General features: G+C 49.3%; 1 non-coding gene across 1 annotated transcript; it reads right to left on the bottom strand.

Moving 5' to 3' along the window:
- Nucleotides 1-18044: 18044 nt before the first annotated feature.
- On the bottom strand, nt 18045-18161 carry TRNAL-CAA (transfer RNA leucine (anticodon CAA)). Its single transcript has 2 exons — nt 18124-18161; nt 18045-18090 (listed from the first exon to the last, which is right to left on the bottom strand). It is a non-coding gene; the product is annotated as a tRNA-Leu (tRNA).
- Between the last annotated feature and the right edge of the window lie 1385 nt (nt 18162-19546).

Genomic DNA, 19546 nt, shown 5'->3' with positions numbered 1-19546 from the left:
GGAGAGCACGATGAGTGTCACCAAGTCAGATAGCCGCGCCACCTCGTCTCGCCACCGACGTCCGTCGCACAGAGAAAGCCGGCAGAGACGGCTCAAAACGAAACGCAGGCAACGCGGGGACAAGCATCGAAGGGGCGAGAGGCGGGAGCAGCCTGTTAGTTCCCTACGTCAAGAAGGCGGTGGAGGTGGACGAGACCGGCGAGAGGTGAAAGTTCGGAGCATTGACCAAATTGCGGAAACTTACCTTAAGAGGCCGCAAGGATATTTGTGCTGTTTCCTTTTTGCGGGCGCTTCATTGACATTTCTAATGCTTCTTGGTTTTACAGTGCTATACTACGCATTGTCACCCAGCCCGGCACCGTCACAGCCCTTGCAGCACGGCGAAACTGAAACGGTGACTTACACGTTATCGACGCGTGAGACTGGCTACACATCCCTAGACCCAGAGGTGACGCGTGTAGTAAACTACTGCGAAACGGCCTTCTGCTCTCAAGAAGCACGCTACGTAGAAACAGTCGTCAGGTCGGGCCAGGGACCGTGCGTCAGCTTTTACGAGTACGTCTGTGACGAGTGGCTAAACCAGCAGAACAAACGCCTATCGGGTGCCGAGTCACCGCTATCGAGGGACACCGTCCTGCTGAGTTCTCTGGCGCGTCAGTTGCTCACTTTGGTCCAGGACTCGAGTGAGCCAGATTTGCGGACCGCGGCGAAGCTGTACTCCTCCTGCGCTGTCGGCAGACGCGACAACGTGACTTCCGAGGACAAGGTGGCCCTGAAGACCATGTTCCAACGTTGGGAGATTCGCTCATGGCCGCGTACTGACCGTGAAAATCTGTCGAACATTAGCGTCTGGCGTTTTGCTGCGGAGCTTGCTCGCGACTTGGACCTTGCGACTCTCTTTTCAGTTACGGTGGGCGTTGATCCCAACGATATAGGAGCGACGATACTGGAGTTGGACTCACTCCGGTCGCTGTTTAGTGACAGTGACAGAGAGTTCGAGCACGCGGCCGACATTTATAGGAGCGCCATCCGGGAAGCCATGACATCGCTTAACGCTACGAGTTCGGTAAACCTCGACGACTTCACAGATCGCCTAGTAAATGTGTCGGCCGTCCTTAGATCGGCCACCCTTCAATCTGTGGCGGAGGAAGACTTCGCTGTGCTTCATATGAGAGAACTGGGCCAAGGCGTGCGGCACTTCATCGAAACGCTCCTTGCCAACGTTCCAGGTGGCGCGCATGGCAGCTCGATGAAAGTGACTGCCAAGTCACCGAAGTACGTCGTCGCTGATCTACAGAATGCGCTGCTCTCGGTTCCTCCTCTGGACGCGCTGAACTATATGGGGTTTCTGGTCGTTGTGCGCTTGGCGCCGTTTCTTCCCGAACGCCTTCAAGCTCTGCGGACGCTGTTCGACAATATAGTCATAGGCCACGCTGTTGTCGACGTCGCAAACACAGCGCGACTATGCCTGTGGCTGGTGGACCACTCGCTTCCTGGCTGTTTCTCCAAGGCCTCGCACAAGTGGCTACAGCAGCACGGGCACCAAGAGGCGCTGCGACAGTGGCTGAGCCATCTAGAATCCGTGTTTCTCGCGAACGTGCCGGATTTCGCCTGGATGACCAACCTCTCTGCGCTCCTGGTCCGCTACCGCTTTAAACGACGTCCGGTGACACATTTCGGTGACGGCTCTTTTCAAGAGGCCTGCGCACCGGAGGTGCCGTTAAACGCGACAGCCGACCATCCGCTACGCTTCTACCTGAACGTGTCCACACACCGACCGGACAGGAGGCTTCGCGGCCTGCTGACCAACACCACCGTTCTGCGCCGGCGCGGTAGTGTCGATGCGGGATCCGAGCTGCGCACCGAGGCCACGTTCGACCACGCTTTGCACAGGCTGCACGTTCCCACGGCCCTGTTCAACCTCTCTGTGCCCACCAATAGCTCCTTCTTCGTCTTCCAGCTGGCCCGAGTCGCCGTCCGCTTCTACAGGGGCCTGGTCCAAGCGCTCTACGAAAACCCGTTCGAGCGCGAGGTCCCGCTCAGATTCACGGACGAGTCGCGTCGCCGCCTGAGCGACCTGTCCTCCTGCTTTGTGGCGGACGCCCAGCGCAGCCCTAGCGACGTCAGGGGCCCGTGGAATTCGCCGGGCGCGCAGAGGCGGTGGTCTTCTGTGGGGAAGCCGCTACTGGAACAGGCATCTGCGTTATTGTTGGCCTTGAGGGCGTTAGACGAATTTCTGCACGTACGTCGCATCTGGAAGGCTGACTACCGGCTCGCCGAACTGCCCGCCGTGACGGCGCAGAAGTTGTTCTTCGTCTACCTGGCCCTGGACAACTGCGAGCCCATCCAGACGGCCGAGGGCGGCGGCGTGCCGGCAAAGCTTCGTGTCAACCTGCCGCTGCGGCACGTGCGCCAGTTTGCCGAGGCGTTCAACTGCAGCCCCGCGGATCACATGGCACTGGCCCCTGGAATGTCGTGCGACGTCCTCCGGAGCGGCAGCGTACAGCTTACTCCGTCTGCCCTGCGTAGGCAGCGGGCTACTCGCCCCATGTCACGCTTCGGGCCACTCGACGGCCCGAACGATGGGCGCCCTGCTGATTAAAGTGGTGACGCAACGGGAACGCGAAGGGCCTGTGCGCGTCTTGCCGAACAGTTTGCGGCCTTGAAGGCCCCTATATATATATATATATGGTGATTGCACTAAACACTGCTTCCTTAGTGCGTTTTGACAGCGGCGAGGCGAGCGCGTTTAGGCCGACAATCGGTGTCCGGGTCATTTGTGACCCACCAACGTTCGGTGTATTATTTGTTTTCCTTATGCGCATTTGTCTGCTTCTTTGCTTTTCTAAGCGTAATGTTTGTTGCGTACGAACTCTTATTATGCATTTGCAGTTATTTATTACTGTGCCTCTGTAAATATATTTCGCGATTGCTCGTCGTCGTGTTGTCAAGTTTGTTACACGAGGGCGTTGAGAAGTCGAATCTTGCAATTAAACTGCTTGTAACGTTCGATGCAATGTAAACTTCTGGCACTTCCCCCTTTCCCCGTTGAAATGAATGTGTGGTCAGACCAGGCGCGTTGCGCGCAGCCAGTTTGCACCCTTATGCTTGTATCAACGTCGCCGCAGTTAAATTTTGTGTTTAGTGTCACGCTCCAACAGTCCGCACTGACCTCGTTTAATCTGAACACGTAATTGTTTTCGTTCTTGAAGCGGAAGGGAATGGAATTGTGGGAGGCGGCGCGAAGAGTTAGCCGCTGTAGCCACGGTTTATTTAAGCCTGCCAGCCATGGCGCAGTGGAATCTCGGGAGCGGCTGACACCGCGGCTGCTCAGGTCGAGCGCGTTAGCGTGTTCTATTCTCGCGCTACCTGCACGTGAGCCCATCTTCGCCTGCTTTAGAGGCGATAATCTGGCCGCTGCAGAATGATCACTTCATACCTCCGTTTTACAGAAAAAGAACGCAGTTTCGCCACATGTGCGAGGCAGCGATAGCTATAGCGGTTCATTGGCACCTCAGTACATCTGTGTATTGCTCGTCTTCGATGCGTGGTATTTTGGCTCGTGATTAGCTCTCGGCAATAAGAGAGACGTAAGCCTTTGTGACATGTGATGATGATGTCCTTGATGAGATTGGTTCCGTCTGCATGCCGTCTGACAACGTCAACTAAGTGCTTAATTGTTCTGCACCAGGCGTTCAATCGTCCAGTAAGGAATTGCAGCATGTAGGCATATGCTCATCTCGCAAATGTCCTGTGATGCGGCCACCATGTCTGTTCGATGCTGTCAAAATCGCTAGTATAGTAGTGATTTTCGAACTTTTAGGCGCCCCGGGCCTAGCTCCTCATCTCACTTTCAGGCAATTCGGCCCTTTCTTTATCTCTTCTCCGTCACTTGGCGGGTGAAAGCAACTACACAACGTATAGCAATGTGGGGCCGATGCGTGCATATACTGAGGGCGGACGAGGCCATATAGGTTCAGGAAAAGCATTAAGCGGAGCATCAACAACGCATTTTATACGCAACGTAGGACTATGATTTCGGCCAGAAACGCGAAGCCGACTGGCTTTGATACGCAGTGGTGACTGAGGCAGCAGCGAAACCGGACATCGTGCAGGACACGTTCGGTTCGGCATGCAACGTGTACGGAGTTGCAGCGTCACAAGTAATTACGTCGCACGGTGCGCGTCTCACGGTGGAAAACGTATCTTAATTCGTCGTGTGGTCCCACAGCGCGTATACGATCCACATATATTTTCTTTCCCTATAACTTTGGCCAAAACATAGAACTTGTTCCGACTCTACAAGTGCACAATTTATTTTATTTTGTTCAAGAGAACAGACTGGTGGGCTAGTTGGTACTGCATAACTTGAGGCAAAGCGCAAAAAAATGCATAACAGAAGGGAACGAAGACACAGAGTTGTTTCTTCGTTCCTTTCTGTTGTCGTCGTGCTTTTCTTGCGCTTTGCCTCGATTTATTTTGTGCTCTTTTGCAGTCTTCATCTATTCAGATTAAGATGTTCATGCGATTAAAGAATTTTTGCATGCGCCTCTCGATTATTGACCAACCTCTCTTGCTGGAATGCGCCATGAGGTCACTATCACCATAAACCTCATCATCATCTTGCATTGGTGTGTGCTGGCCAAGCTCATCGGTAGCGAGAAGCTGCTGAAGGCACTTCTGCTCGGAAATTGAAGTTAGTTTTTTTTTTTTTGCATGTTTTTTCAAGGTGCGTGTAAGGGGCCTCGGACGGTGGAGTGACAATAAGGTCGCAAACTTCGGTTATGACGTCGATAGGCAAATTGGACACGACGGGGCAGTAACGCGGCTGGTCAGAGGTAATCCGTCGCATACTAAAACGCGCTTCGGCCGGTATCGAGGCCAGCGTCGGCGGTCCAGAACAGAGGAAACTGGACTCAAAGAGCAGACACGTACGTTTGCTCTTTATTTATTTTATTTTTATTTATTTATGCATTCTGCAGCCCCTTTACGGGGCTATTGCAGGAGTGGGTTAGACAAAAATAAGTCATACAAAAACAAGTAAACAATAACATATTAAAAATTCACAAGAAATAAGGCAGATGACACAAATGAAACTCAAAATGACAGCAACACTGAGAGTCGGTACGAAACGAGAATGAGTCAATACACTGTATACAACAAGAAAATACATAAAATCAGGTGTAGTTAACTTTTAACATGAAATCGTTTAGTGGCAGTGACCTAATTGTTCCGGGAATTAAGTTCCAGGATTCAACAGTACGTGGGAAAGAGCTGTATTTAAATTTATTAGTTGTTAGTTCAGCGGAACTAGTCCACGGATACGCGTTAAGTCCCCCGGGATAGTTCGTCGCAACCTCGAACCGCAGCCGTGATTCTCCCGACTGTGTCACGAAATTTCGCAACGCCGCGCATACGCGGCCCGTCCCTACCCGTCCTTCCACCTCTCATGCAGTTTTTTTTTGTTGCGGGAGGACCTGTCTACAAGCAGGCTCGCTTTCGTGCGATTACTCAGGTCAATAAAGAGCTCGTGTCTCCGCACACGGAAACCTTCAAACTTTGGAGCCCACGACGCACCGCGGCTGACTTTAACGGTCGGGCAGACGTCATGGCGTTAGACGGTGCCGAAACCACTGCTATTTAAGGTAATAAATCGTGGCGTTTTACGTGCCAAAATCACGATCTGGTTATGTGGTGCGCCTTGGTGAGGAACTCCGAATTAATTTTAACCGCCCGTAGTTCTTTAATTAAAGTGGCCCTCCAATTCAGTGCAGACGGGCCTTTTTGCTTTTCACCTCCATGCATGGCAATGCTGCCGCAGTGGCCAGACTTTGATCACGTGCACTCAGGCTTAGAAGCGCAATGCCAAAGCTACCACAGTGGATATCGCCACCATTTCTGTCGCATTTTTTTCCGCCCTCATCGATGTCGCTTTCCTGGCCCTGAATCTCAACAATCCTTCAAAGCGAACTTCAGGGCCACCCGCTGGGTAGTAGCAAACAATGAAAACGAAATGAGGTGACGAGAAAAGAGCATGAGAAGAGTTTTCCAGTAAATCAACCTTCATCAAGGTTCCCGTCCTTGGCTCGTCCCTTTGTCGCTGCAAGCATTCGCAAGGTACCAAGAAATAAAGCAGGAAAGAAAATCATGAGTCAACCACTCTATGAAGGTGGATGAGCCGCGAAGCTGTTTAGCACACGACACAAAGCTGAGTGAGTGAGTGAGTGAAAAACTTTATCAGCTCTAGATTCGCTGGTCTTCTGCGGTCTTCAGATGGAATCGTCCATCTTTTAGCACAACGGTCGGTTGCCCTTAGTCCAGGGCTCCGCTGGATGCTGCTGCCAGTTGTGCTCGCCGAATCAGACCTTCTTGGTCGACCTGGCGATCGCTGGAGAGCACTCCCTCCCATTGCTCCGCACTCGGGTTTGGTATAACGGGTACCACGTCTATATTATGGCATGCCCACGTTATGTAGTACAGCGTGGGTGTTTCGTGGCACCAGGGGCATTTGTCATTGTATAGTGTGGGATAAATTTTGCTGAGTACGTGTAGGTTCGGGTACGAGCCCGTTTGTAGCTGCCTCCACGCGACAGAGTCCTCTCTGCTAAGGGAGTTGTGCGGTGGTGGATACCGCTTTCTGCAGCCCTTGTAGTAATTTATTATTGCCGAATTGTCTTGGGGTACAGGTTCGGTCTCCTCGAGGTCGCCTACGTTGGATGCTCGGTAATAAGTGTACCCTCGAGCTATACTGTCCGCCTCTTGGTTCCCTGCCACTCCCGTGTGTCCCGGCGTCCATACTCTCGTATGCCTAATTGGTTCTTCTTTTGTTTGTCGTTCTGTTATGTGGTCTCCGGAGCGGAGTATGCGGAGTGCTCCGTGCCCTATTCTGCCGCGTAGGTAGTTGCGGCACGCTGTTTGCGAGTCTGTAAGGATTGTTAGAGACCGTTTAGACCGATAGCCCTCCGCTGCCGCTAGAGCGACGGCCGCTTCTTCAGCCTCGACTATCGTACAGCCTTGTAGTGATGCGCTGGTGATCTCGCGTAGGTTCGAATCGATCACCATTGCTACCGCGTTGCTGTTGCTCTGACCCGCTGCTCTGGCGTATGTGGCTGCGTCCACATATACCGTAGTTTCTTGGGGTGCTAGGGTCTTTTGTAGGTATTCAGCCCTCGCTTCTCTGCGTGCTTTGTGTAGGTTGGGATCCATGTTCCGGGGTATAGGTGCTACTTTTAGTGTGCTGCGATACTCATCCGGAATTGTTTCGGTCCTCTGTATCTCTTGAAGTTGATCGGCGCAGCCTAGTTTCTTCAGGAGCTCCCTGCCAGATGGGGTCATTGTTCGAAATTCTTTCTCAGCTCTGTGTCTTGAACGCAGACACAGAGTTGAGAAAGAATTTCGAACAAAGGTACGAACTCATTTATTGTCTTGATCGGTGGTCATTATTTGACTCGCAACTGCAAACACATTCTTTGATAATATGAAATCGATGCACATACGCCGCTGGGTGGTTGGTTGGGCCGGATCGGTGTGGCATTGCAAGCGATATGTCTGCAACACGAAACACGTAAAGCACTCCCTTTTCGGTCCCGACTGATCCACATTGAAATCACCGACAATGATAACAGGGGCAGTGTCATCGCAACTAACCCACGCAAAGTCAGTAGCCATGAACCCCACGGGGCTATGAGCCATTGCGTTTTTTGCTTGCTTAGGGGTTTACGAGCCATTGCTTACTGGGGTATGAACCATTGATCATGACAGTTTTCGACATGCTGTTCTGTATGTCGTATGCGTGGTTATGAAGATTGTAAGCACTATTCGCTTCACTTGGCTGAGTGCTTGTAGCCTGTGCCTTACGGGCCTATGAGTCATTGCACTTTTTGCTTGCTTACCGGGGTATTAGCCACTGATGATGATCGTTTTTGTTCACGTAGAACAAAAATGCACGGAACCTAGCCATATACAGCTTCGCTGTAATAGCTAAAGACATGTCGCAGTAGCCCGGATCAATGTCTCGTGTGCCGTCTTATTCGTATCTGCTGTCACTGGAATAAAGTGTGTACATATGCCGGAAACTGGAGCTTCCATCATCGAGCTCGACGGAAAATTAAATCTGATTCAATATCAACGACCGCTGTTTCTTTTTTGTTATTTGATTCTGGTGACAGAGAAAAACACATTGTGAAGCAGGTCAGTTTTTGTACCACTGCCAGACCGCTGCCAGTACCTCTGTCACTGCCATAGTACCTTTGCCAGACCACCTCAATTAACTTTTAGGCAGGCACTGCTCGTCAAAGGGGCACCAGAATGAAGGAATGACAGAAATCTAAGCTATTAAAATTGCCACAGAACCCACCTGACGCTGACTGTCGACGGTAATACGTTCGCATTGTATCAAGATAGCAACATAACGTATTGCCACCGTCGAACCGAGTTATGCATGAGGTAGGTGTGTACTGCAGCGGAGACTCCTCTGTCGCGTTTCCCTAAAACACTTGGCGCCATCTAGCGCCACCGGCGCGAAGCCTGCGCGTGGCCTCCGAAATGCATGGCGCCGGTGGATGCGAACGCTGAGAAACGCGTCATGCGGCAACCTCGCTCCCCTTTTGCACTTCCTTATGAACACGCTGCGCCATCTAGTGGCGCTGCCGTGAAGTCCGCACGTGGCCTCCAAGACGAGAAGCGTGGCGTGCCGGTGCCTGCGGACGCTGCGACTTGTTCGCTCGCTTGATCGCGCACTCAGTGGCACATACTCAGTGACCTAAGTTGTCGAAAGGTTCATTGAAGAGCGGCACATAACCAGTGCATTCATGGCGCAGCCTGCTAAAGTGTCGGATTGCCGTCCGTAAGAAACCATTGAGATGTGGGCTTGATTAGTCTCGACATCGGATAAATTTAAGGGACATTTATCATCATTGTAGAGCTGTACATTCCTAGTGGCACATACCTGTAGTTACCCAATTAAGTTGGCCTCAAGGACGTTAATTGAAGAGCGGCACGCAGCTACTGGCACATGCTCAGTGGCCCAAGTTGGCATCAAAGAGTTTCTTCGAACAGCGGCACCCACAAAGTACCGCATCTTACAGCGACCCATGTCGGCAGGAAAGAGGTTCGTTGGAGTGCGGCAGATATGTACACATTGCCACATACTCAGGGACCTAAGTTGGTCCGACGGTTGGTTTCGAACCCTGTTTCCTTAGCACAGCAGCTTGATGCACTACCCATTCGACAACTGACTACCCAGTAACGCATGTAGGTGGGAAAACGGTTAGATACAAACAAGTATACATACAAACATAGATAGCTAGCCCCCAGAAAGTGTGTTAAGTAGCCTGAGAATGCTAACGCGAGCAGCATTCCGGGCAAGTTGTTAATCCATTATTCAAGTATTATTGCACAACAAAAATGACACGGACGTAAGAGAAGAGCACACACCAATCGCAAACTTTCTTTTTTGTTGCGCAATAATACTTGAGTAATGCTAACGCATCAAATTCCACTATAGCTTATGGAGTCCTCAGTCAGGGCTCAGCTATGGAATTTCTCCAGACGCTCCTGGACGTAGTCCTTTATCGATCATAAAAAGAAAAACAGTGGCACGCGATCCATGCTTACTACGACAGAGAGCACTCGAACGTGTTATCTTTTTCAAAAGATGCCGCGTTACTTGCGGCCGCCGTGTAGTATACAGCCCAATCTGTCCTTGCACTGATTGCTTCCGCTGGCGCGGCAGTTGCGTGTTGAGGGCCTATTTGCCTCCTAGGATGTCGGCACATGACGGAAGTTTATCGCTTCGAAGGCGTCCTTGCTGCGGGCTGCCAGGCAACGTGCCCTGCCATATACAAATGGGATTCAGAAATCGTCCGCACTTTCAACGTAAATGTTAGCCAGATTTCAGAGAGAGAGAGAGAGAGAGAGAGAGAGAGAGAGCTGGTCTCGGCATGAGCAACACATTTTTGTCGCTCTGTCAACAAGATCACGTTGCCTCAGTGGTCACCCACGACGGTGGCGAAGTCGCAACGTCCGACACCCGTCACACGACGATCACAGAAGCCGAAGAAGCAACCATCGCCATTATCTCCGGCAAATTCACGTGTGCCACTCAATTCCTGGGATTGCTAAGAAGGCAGAGTTGTCACCGCTAGCCTTGAAGAAGTTGTCTCTGCTTCTCCTCATCGAGTCTCATTTTGACCGCATAACCATATACACGGAAGGTTCCACCAATTCAAACAGTTCTACCGAAGCAGTAGTTGTTCCATCAGACGCTGTCTCTCTGCAGCTTAAATATTCGCACAATACCACGTCGACAGCAGCAGAACTTGCAGCTCTTCAAGGTGCACACAAGTACGTGATCCAACACCCACCAAATCACTGGGCCATTTTCTGCGATTTAGAAGCAGCCCTACAAACTCTGCAGTTTGCCCTATGTCATTGATTACACGAGCAGTTATGTACGAAACAAGGCACGCTCATAATCACGCGCTCGAGAGAGGCCACGACATTGTATTTCAATAGTTGCCAAGCCATTGCTGAATTATCGGCAACGACAGCGCAGATGAAGCTGCGCGTTCGGCTCACCAAAAACATCATCAGGTTCCTAAACCACTTTCAAGAACTGATGCTGCGCGACAACTTCAGTTAGTTGCTCGCCACATCACACTTCTACGATGGAATTCACCGGGTTTAACCAACTCACGCTTGCACTCTCTGGACCCTACCTTGCGACTTCGTCTGCCACCTGGACTCTCCCGTCGCGAAACAACTTTACTGTGTCGCATGTGGTTGGGCGTCGCATTTACAAATTCCTCTTCATTCCTGATAGGAATGGCCAACAGTGCGGCGCGCAATTTGTGCGGGTACGATGAGAATCTAGAGCAGCTTCTGTGTCACTGCCCATCCTTTGACACTCAACGACGTACTTTAGAAGTGAAACTCAACCTGCTAGACAACAGAGCGCTCTCAGAAGAAACGATCGTTGGGCCATGGGCTATGCGTTCTTGCATGCAAAAGACCACAAAAGCCCTTCTGCGTTTCTTGAAGGACACTGCACTATATGAACGCTCGTGACGAGGGAGATTCCTCTGCCACTGACTGCGAAACCTTCCTTCGGTCGATGCTTCGCAGATAGCAAAAATGAAATCAAAGCCAACAGCACACTATCATCATCGCCGTAGAAGGAAGCAGAGGCGCCTCGGAGTCATTCGGTTCGCCATTCGCGCATTTTTCTATGACGGACATCACTCGAACCATGACTCGAAAAGACGTTCATTGAAGTGGCGTTGTACCGTCTTGCTGGCGCTTTATTTCGTTGTTTATCGAACCCGCGTGGTTCGACATGTTATTTGCCGAAGGAGGATGTCACCTTCTAGGATTAAAGGTTAGCTTTATGGGCGATAGCAGGGTTTTGTAAAAGAACCACTGTGATCAGAATCACACATTGTGCATAGTTTAGAATGGTATTAGCCAGCGCATGTCGGCTTCCGTATGTTTGTTAGTGAATAGATTATAGATAATAATTTATAATAGCACCATCAGTTTCACTGCTCGCATGGATATGGGCCAGGTTACTAATTTCGGCATTACGTATAAGCGCTCAGCGTGAACACATGGAGGCCGTTGAGAAAGAAAAAGAGAACCGAGCGGGTATTCGTCGCTGGCCTAAGTGCGTCCTACAGTGACGTTTTGTATGGATTCCTGAACTTATTTCTCATGACCATACATTGCGACTGACATTCGCAACGTCATTTCGTACTTGCGACTTAGCTATCAGTGCGCCCCGAAGTTAGTGACCCGTCGGGACAGCCTATACAATGGCTATGTCATTGCACTGCTGAGCTCGAAATCTCGGGTTTGCTTGCGGCTGCGGCGGCCGCAGACTGTTGAAGAAGAGGTGCAGGAACGCTTCTAATGCACAAATTTCAAAAGTGCAAAACTAAAACTTGCTTGCGCAACTTTATTTTATGTTGTGCCGTACTTTATTGAATCAAACGAGAGAATGAGAGAACCTACGACACCGTTTGTTGCATTTGATAACGGTAGATTTACGAGGACTGAGGTCGAATGTGGCACACGGCGAGCGCCACTACTTCGATGTCTCCCGGCGCGTTTGTTGACGCAAAGCTATTGCGTCGAGTCAGAGTCGCTGCGCTGTGTCGGCGAAATAGCGTCGCCGACGCAAACGCAGAGCCCTCTTTGCGTCTCGCGCATGCGCCGTGGCGCTGAAGCGATTTCCTTGTTCAAAAACTCCCTAATATGCATGGCATGACACGAGTGCACTGCACGATGTCATGTTCGCGTTATCGAGGCTGCGGAACGCGTCAGAACCCATAGCCCTAGGTCTCTAGTGGATGCAGAACAGCTGACCAAGGCGGCGGTCAGACTTGCGACGCCGCAGAAGGTCCGGACGGGTCACCACTGGAAACGACCTGTCAACGTTTGACACGCGAACTCTCTCGAGTGAGGCTCGGCCACTCGGCCATGCTGACAGCACGTCGACTCACCCTGGAAACAATCATGATAAAGGAGACGTCGCTTATTCGCTGTGTAACGAGTGTTATTCGTGTACTTCTGCCTCTTGCGGCATAGACAAACGGACTAACGTGCGAAGGGCGTCATCCGGGTCTGTTGCACGTGTTAACAGATTTCAAATGTGACGTCTTTTTCCCTTTGTTAAGAACATGTCAGGAAGTTAGGATTTCGTTTTTTTTTTGTTCAGGCACATATATTCCTTTCCTGTGCAACTAAACGCGAAGCAGATAACTTGAGTGTAAACTTTAATATTAATATAAAGCAATCAGTAATGAATTTGCGCAATATGGTCATTTTACAGCGATAGGCTGTCGCGACCGTCCATGAAGATTGGGAGAGGGCTGGAGTACGGTCCTAACGCCTTGCCCCAAGCTAGGAACCTCTCTTGAAAAATGATCAGCATAGAGATATGAATATATTCCATTGTGCATCATCTCATTGTACTTTTCGTGCATAGTACTCACCATGTCATGTTGATTTGTGTATACATCAGTAGAAAGCCTTCTACTTACTTTTACTTCTCCCTTGCTTGCTTCCGTTGCTGGCGAAATTTGTTCATTTGATCAATTATTATCACTGTATGTATGTATGTATGTATGTATGTATGTATGTATGTATGTATGTATGTATGTATGTATGTATGTATGTATGTATGTATGTATGTATGTATGTATGTACCTATGCGTCGGAATGCAAGCGCCGTAAGGAGGGCGATGCTTGAATAGGTATTCAAAGATATTGTTACGTGTAGAAAGGTACAGACGGAAGAGGCTATTTAGAAGCTATTTACACTGGACTGGAGCCAGAGCGCCAGGCCGACATTTTCTCGCCAAGAGCACCGACCCACTTCGTCGTCGTTCTCGCGGCGGCTCGTCTCTCGGGTATCTACCGATAATATCGTAATACTACCCCCCGGCCGCAAAAGCGCCGTCACGGTGCTTTTATATATCCAAGGCACGCGGAGAGTTGTAGGGTTTGAGTCGGGTGACGTGGACAATGTCACTGGTTGTCACACCGGAGGATGTAGTGGGCGTGGCTAGAACAATTTCATAAGTGACATCGGTCAGTTGGCGAAGCACGCGATATGGGCCGGTATAACAGGAAAGCAGTTTCTCACAAAGGCGAACTTTACCCGATGGTGACCAAAGCAACACGAGGGTGGCGCAAAATGGACATCACGGTGACGGAGGTCGTAGCGTCATTTCTGTTTGTCTTGAGAGACCTGTAGACGAACGCGCGCAAGTTGACGAGCATGGTCAGCACGGGCGATTGAATCACGGGCATAAGCGCTAGTCGAAGCTGTGATGGACAGAAGCACGGTGTCTAGTAGTAACGTCGGTTCGCGGCCATACAAGAGGTAAAACGGGGAAAAGACGGCAGTTTCGAGACGGGAAGAGTTGTATGCAAAGGCAATGTAGGGTAGAGCCTGGATCCAGTCACGGTGGTCGTCTGAAACGTATTTGGATAGCATGTCTGTAAGGGTGCGGTTCAAACGCTCGGTGAGGCCGTTCGTTTGAGGGTGGTAGGAGGTAGTAAATTTATGCTGAATGGAGCAGGCCCGCATGATGTCGTCAATGACTTTCGCCAAAAACGTACGGCCACGGTCTGTTAGCAATTGACGCGGAGCACCATGCATCAAAATGATATCATGTAGAACGAAGTCCGCAACGTCAGCTGCGCAACTGGTCGGAAGAGCGCGGGTTACGGCGTAGCGGGTCGCGTAGTCAGTCGCGACTGCAACCTACTTGTTTCCTGATGTAGATTCCGGAAATGGGCCGAGAAGGTCTAAGCCAACATGATGGAAGGGCTCGGCAGGGATGTCGAGCGGCTGCAGGTAACCAGCGGGGGGCTGGGAAGGCTTCTTGCGTCGTTGACAAAGTTCACAAGCGGATACGTAACGTCGTACGGAACGGGCAAGGCCCGGCCAGAAAAAACGGCGACGTACACGGTCATAGGTTCGAGATACGCCGAGCTGTCCTGCCGTTGGTGCGTCGTGGAGCTCTTCTAGAACGGTTGAGCGGAGGTGTTTAGGTTCGACAAGTAGGAAATCAGAGCTGTCCGGATGAAGGTTACGACGGTACAGAGTACCGTCGCGGAGGACGAAGAGGCGTAGAGTGGCGTCGGCTGGAGAGTGTTCAAAATGGTCGATCATTCCAATCACAATAATTGTGAAAGAAAGTAACGTCATTCTGCGGGATACGGGATATTTATACGCACACATACTTCGCTCAGGAAAAAGCCGAGGCGTTTGCAAGTACGTAGGAGGTCAATCATTAAGTATAAACAGAACGAAGTGTACATCATTCTTTTCCTCAGAAGATGTAATACAAACACTGACTGTTAATAAGCCGTTATCAATAAAAAAAAGGAAAGAAAATAAAGGAAAAAATATAAAGACTGAGAAAACAGGAATGAAAAAGGACATGGATGCAACGCTGACCACCAAGTGCATCATTTATTGCCCTGAATGCCGTATATACAAGAAGATAGGAAGAAAACATGCATGACGCGAGGCTGTATTGAATGAGAAAAAGAATAGATAAATGGGGGGGAACCATTATCCAAAATACATCACTTGAAGGTACGAAGTTTCGTTGCCATACAGGGCAAGTGAAGGCGTGGCCACGCTGACAGTTGGCAAAGCCAGCGCTATACGTCAGTGTCTCCTTCCTTGTCACGTTTCTTGCTGTGCCTTATTCAAGAGGAGGTTGTCTCGGAGGCTTTCAAGAAGCTGGATATCAACGGGCAGCTCGCCTACAGCAAGCGCAACGTAAGTTAGCACAAAAGCTGTCCTCCTTGATTTTCAATTTGGCGAATCAGCGGTTTCTACTAATCTTTGGTTACCTAACTTTGTAAGTATATTGCACAAAACCATTGCACGAGATTGCACCAGATTGGTACGGCACCAATTGCTATTGCACTATTGCAGTTGCTATTGCACCATTGCACGGTATTGCACCAACTGCGCCAGCAATGGCCTGTACATAAATCACAGCGTTAGGTGGTCGAAGAGCGACAAAATATATTGGCATAGGTGGGAATCGGTGATCAGCGAAAGTATCTTTGATGTTTGCGGAAATGTTACCGCAAATGTGCTATGCAAATGTAACGCTAATGATGCACGTGCTTTCGTTACACGACGCAAATTCAATGCTATTTTACACAAACCTAGCGCTAATGACTCATTGCAGCGAAATGTTTACGCAAATGTAACGCGCCAACTCAAGTGTAATGCACAGACGCAAATGTTTCGATGTATAGAAGCGGCGTCCGTATCAACGCACCGCCTCCTCAACGCAGTTGCACCCGCTTAGTGTAGAGAAGTATAGAGAATCAGTGCAAATCCCCAGTGTCACATATATCTAGTGAGGCAGCCAACACACGCAAAGTAAACGGGAAGAGGACGGGAAGAGGCAAATAACGCTTCGCTTTGTAGAACGAACTTTCAACAGCGTCGGGAGACAACGAAGTTACACGCGGTCGTTCGAATGGGCTTCACCTTTCCAGCGCGACTGTCGCCAGACCACTAGCTATTGCCATCTCAGTCAAAAGTACGGTGCAAACTGAAAACTATGCCATCGTGCTCTCACCAATTGGTGGCGACGCGACTTCGACAAGGAGATACCAGGAGGAAATAAACAAACTAGGAGGGAGCAGCGTGTCCTACGCAGCCAGCATTGGCAAGCCAAATCGATTGTGAAGGCTCACTTCAAGGAGGTCGAGTCCGTTCGTGCGATCTTGATGTTCAACGCATATGCGACGTAAGTCTTGCGGCTTGACCTTTAAGGATACCTCGTTTGCAGTGTCTGAGGTAGCGAACTCCCTGTTCGAGGTGTTGTTGTTTGTCCAAATGTTCTTTTTATATGTACAACGTTGTCTTTATACAGTACGCCATTGTCAACATGCATTGTTGTGTCCAGAAAGGTTATGCGCTCACGTAAATATTGGGATGTGAACTTTATTGTTGAGCGCAAAGGTTTCCGGAATTTTACAAATTTATCTCGACTGTCTTGGCCATGTACCCGTATTATAAGTTTGTCATCTGTGTATCGTATAGGCATACGTATGGGGATGTACACCCGGCCACAAAAGTTTACGGACCACGGAATCTCCGAAAACGTTCAATTCACGAGCAGCACGTAGCAGTAGCCAGTAAAACTTTACACGTCAGTGTTGTTAGCATATTTTAATCGAGGCCTGAAATGCAAATACTAAACCGCGTTGTGAGGCTGGAAGGATATGCAGCTTTTTCTCAGATTTATTGGTCCGTCATATCTTGTAGCCGGGTGTGCTTCCTTCCCACCTACCACGTCCCGCGTTGTATCCTACAGGCCCGTGTCGCCGGCGTTGGCATTTCAAAACTTTTCCGTCGCATGAATAGGAACTTACTCAGAGCCGTTTTACTACCCCGAGGCATTTCTTCGCCTATGCCGGCCTCTTCTGTCGTCGACTGTTTTTTGCACGGACCGACCGACCCACTTTCGTAAGTCAAACACGCGCGCCGTTTACGCCTACTGGTATTGTGGTTTTTTTTTCATAGATATATTTTTTAAACTCACTTCCTGCACATTGGATGTGCCTGTCGATCTTTTCCGCTGATATGAAATTCTTATTTTTTTTTTCTCGGACGTAAACAATGCTTGCCTGCAGTCCTATCTAAATACTAACTGTTACAAAAACAATTCCGATTCTGCGTAAGTGGCTAAGCAAATTTACTTAAACAGAACTCCCAATAGCCATACCAGGCTCTGGCTGCCTCCGTGACACGCAGCGCTACAAAGGTGGGAGGGTAGGGGTGGGGGCAGAGTACAAAAGTACTCCTGCAACATGACATGCTTCTGTACACACCATGTGCTCATCTGAACAACCTGCGTGTGACTGTGTCTTAAAAAAAAAGGCTAAGGAAAAGGATTCTCAGGTTGTGCCATTCCTACTCGCTTCCCTTGTTGTTCCTTTCTTTACCGCAATCTTATCTCGCTGACAACAGATGTTGTAAACTTGCGGACAGTACATGCGAGTACATAAGGCAATTTATTTACACAGTCATAAGAAAAGAAAGGTCCGAGTCCAAGCTCGTCGACGTGTAGACGAGGCTCTTGTTCCACGAAATCTTTACAATTTGTACTTCCCTGTGATGGAATGAGAAATAGTAGTGTTAACATAAAATGCGAGCAGGAACCGACGACAATTTACCCCTCCGACAAAATCCCAACACCTGAAAGGCTCATGCTAGACGCGAGGGTCGAACATTTTCAGGTAGTACGCAGCCCGTCTGTTAGGAGCCATGTCCTCGCAAGTCTCAGAACCCTGACAGAAAGAGAAAAATTCTAGACGTTCTCCACACAGAAAAAAAAAAAAGAAAAAGGAAAGGTAAACAGTGTTAACAAAATGTTGACCGCAATGTTCGAAGCTGGATTCGAACTTCTGACGTTGTTTTGGCACGACGAGCTGAAATTCCTTCGCATTACAAATAGTTGGATGTGCCCATCCACGGCGGCAATAAAAAGAAGATTTTCTGTCAGAAGTGGGATTCGAACCCACGCCCACATTCGTGGACCAGAAGCCTCGAGTCCTCTATCAGAGGAAAGGTCAAACCTTGAGTCTGGCGCCTTAGACCGCTCGGCCATCCTGACAGCACGCCAACTAGCCCTGCAAGCATTCATGATAAAGGATACGTCGCTTGTTCGCAGTCGTGCGTTATCGTGCACATCTGACTCGTGTGGTACAGACAACAGTACTAACGTGTGAAGGACATCATCCGAGTCAATCGCAGGTTATATTCGCAATATATGTTAATATTTCAAGTTTGATATGTTTTTTGTTGCTGAAAACATTTTATCAAACGACGTTTCTTTTTCTCTTTCAAGCTCAGGTTTCTTTTCTCGTCGTAACAGCCGCCAAAAACTTCTGAGAGAGAGAGAGGGCTCTTTATTGGAAAAACAGAGAATTTTGCCGGCGCGTATGTAACTGCTGGCATGCTACTCTGTATAGGGATGGGGAATGGGATTAAAAGATTCCAGAAAAGAGTTGGAGAAAAAAGGGATAAAAGTAAATATAAAATGTCCGAGTGGACCTGTTACTAATATTTATAGGTGACATGGCGGGTAAATTGAAGCTTTTGTATAGGAAGGATGCAATTTTTAAAGCTTTCCTATTTGACCAATTTCTGTCAGGTAATTGAACAATAAATCCAAAACCCGTCGCTGTTTTGAAGGGCCGGGCATTGGACCTAAGATGCTCGGTAACGTTAACGGTTCGTGGCAAATCATGTCCATTTGGTGCTCAAAAAATTGTCTCTCGTCGCGGTACGCGGGGCATTCTAGTAATATGTGCTCAATTGTCTCTAAGTTGCGACAGTTATCACAGTATGGGTTAGTGGTAAGTCCTATGCGGTACAGATAATTGTTCGTGTATGCCACGTTCAGTCGAAGACGATGGTACAATGTCTCTAAGTGTCGAGGAAGTGGTCGTGGAATTTTCGGTCTCATTTCTGGGTCAATGTAACGTAGGAAGTTATCTTGGTGAAGCGGGAGATTCAAGATGCGGTCTTTTTCTTGATAGGCATATTTTTTTGCCATGTTTGAAGCATCGGCTTTTGTAAAATATGTTCTTTTGAACTTGCGGTATTGGAGTCCATTTCTGGCGGCTTCGTCCGCTCTTTCATTTCCCGAAATGCCGGCATGGCCAGGTATCCACTGGAACTTTATGCAATGCCCAGCAATCTTAGCCCTGTGGTGAAGATAAGCAATGTCAAATGCTGCTGGTTGATTATTGCAACGCTTGTGCCTGTTCCAGATACTTTGTAGGGCTGCTTTTGAGTCTGTGAAAATCACCCATGTCTTTGGCGGCTGCTGTCGAAGTACATACACAAGGGCCTCCTTAATGCCATATAGCTCCGCTGAAGTAGATGATGTCGCTCGCTCAAGACGAAACGAGAATCGTTGCCCTGTAGAGGTTACAAAAAGTCCGCATGATGAACGATGTGGAGTTGTAGAGCCATCTGTGAAAATGTGCGTTG

The sequence above is a fragment of the Dermacentor andersoni genome, chromosome 4, assembly GCF_023375885.2.
Source record: "Dermacentor andersoni chromosome 4, qqDerAnde1_hic_scaffold, whole genome shotgun sequence".
NCBI lineage: Eukaryota > Metazoa > Arthropoda > Arachnida > Ixodida > Ixodidae > Dermacentor > Dermacentor andersoni.
Note: the sequence above shows the minus strand (reverse complement) of the source record. Positions and strands in the feature narration are given on the sequence as shown.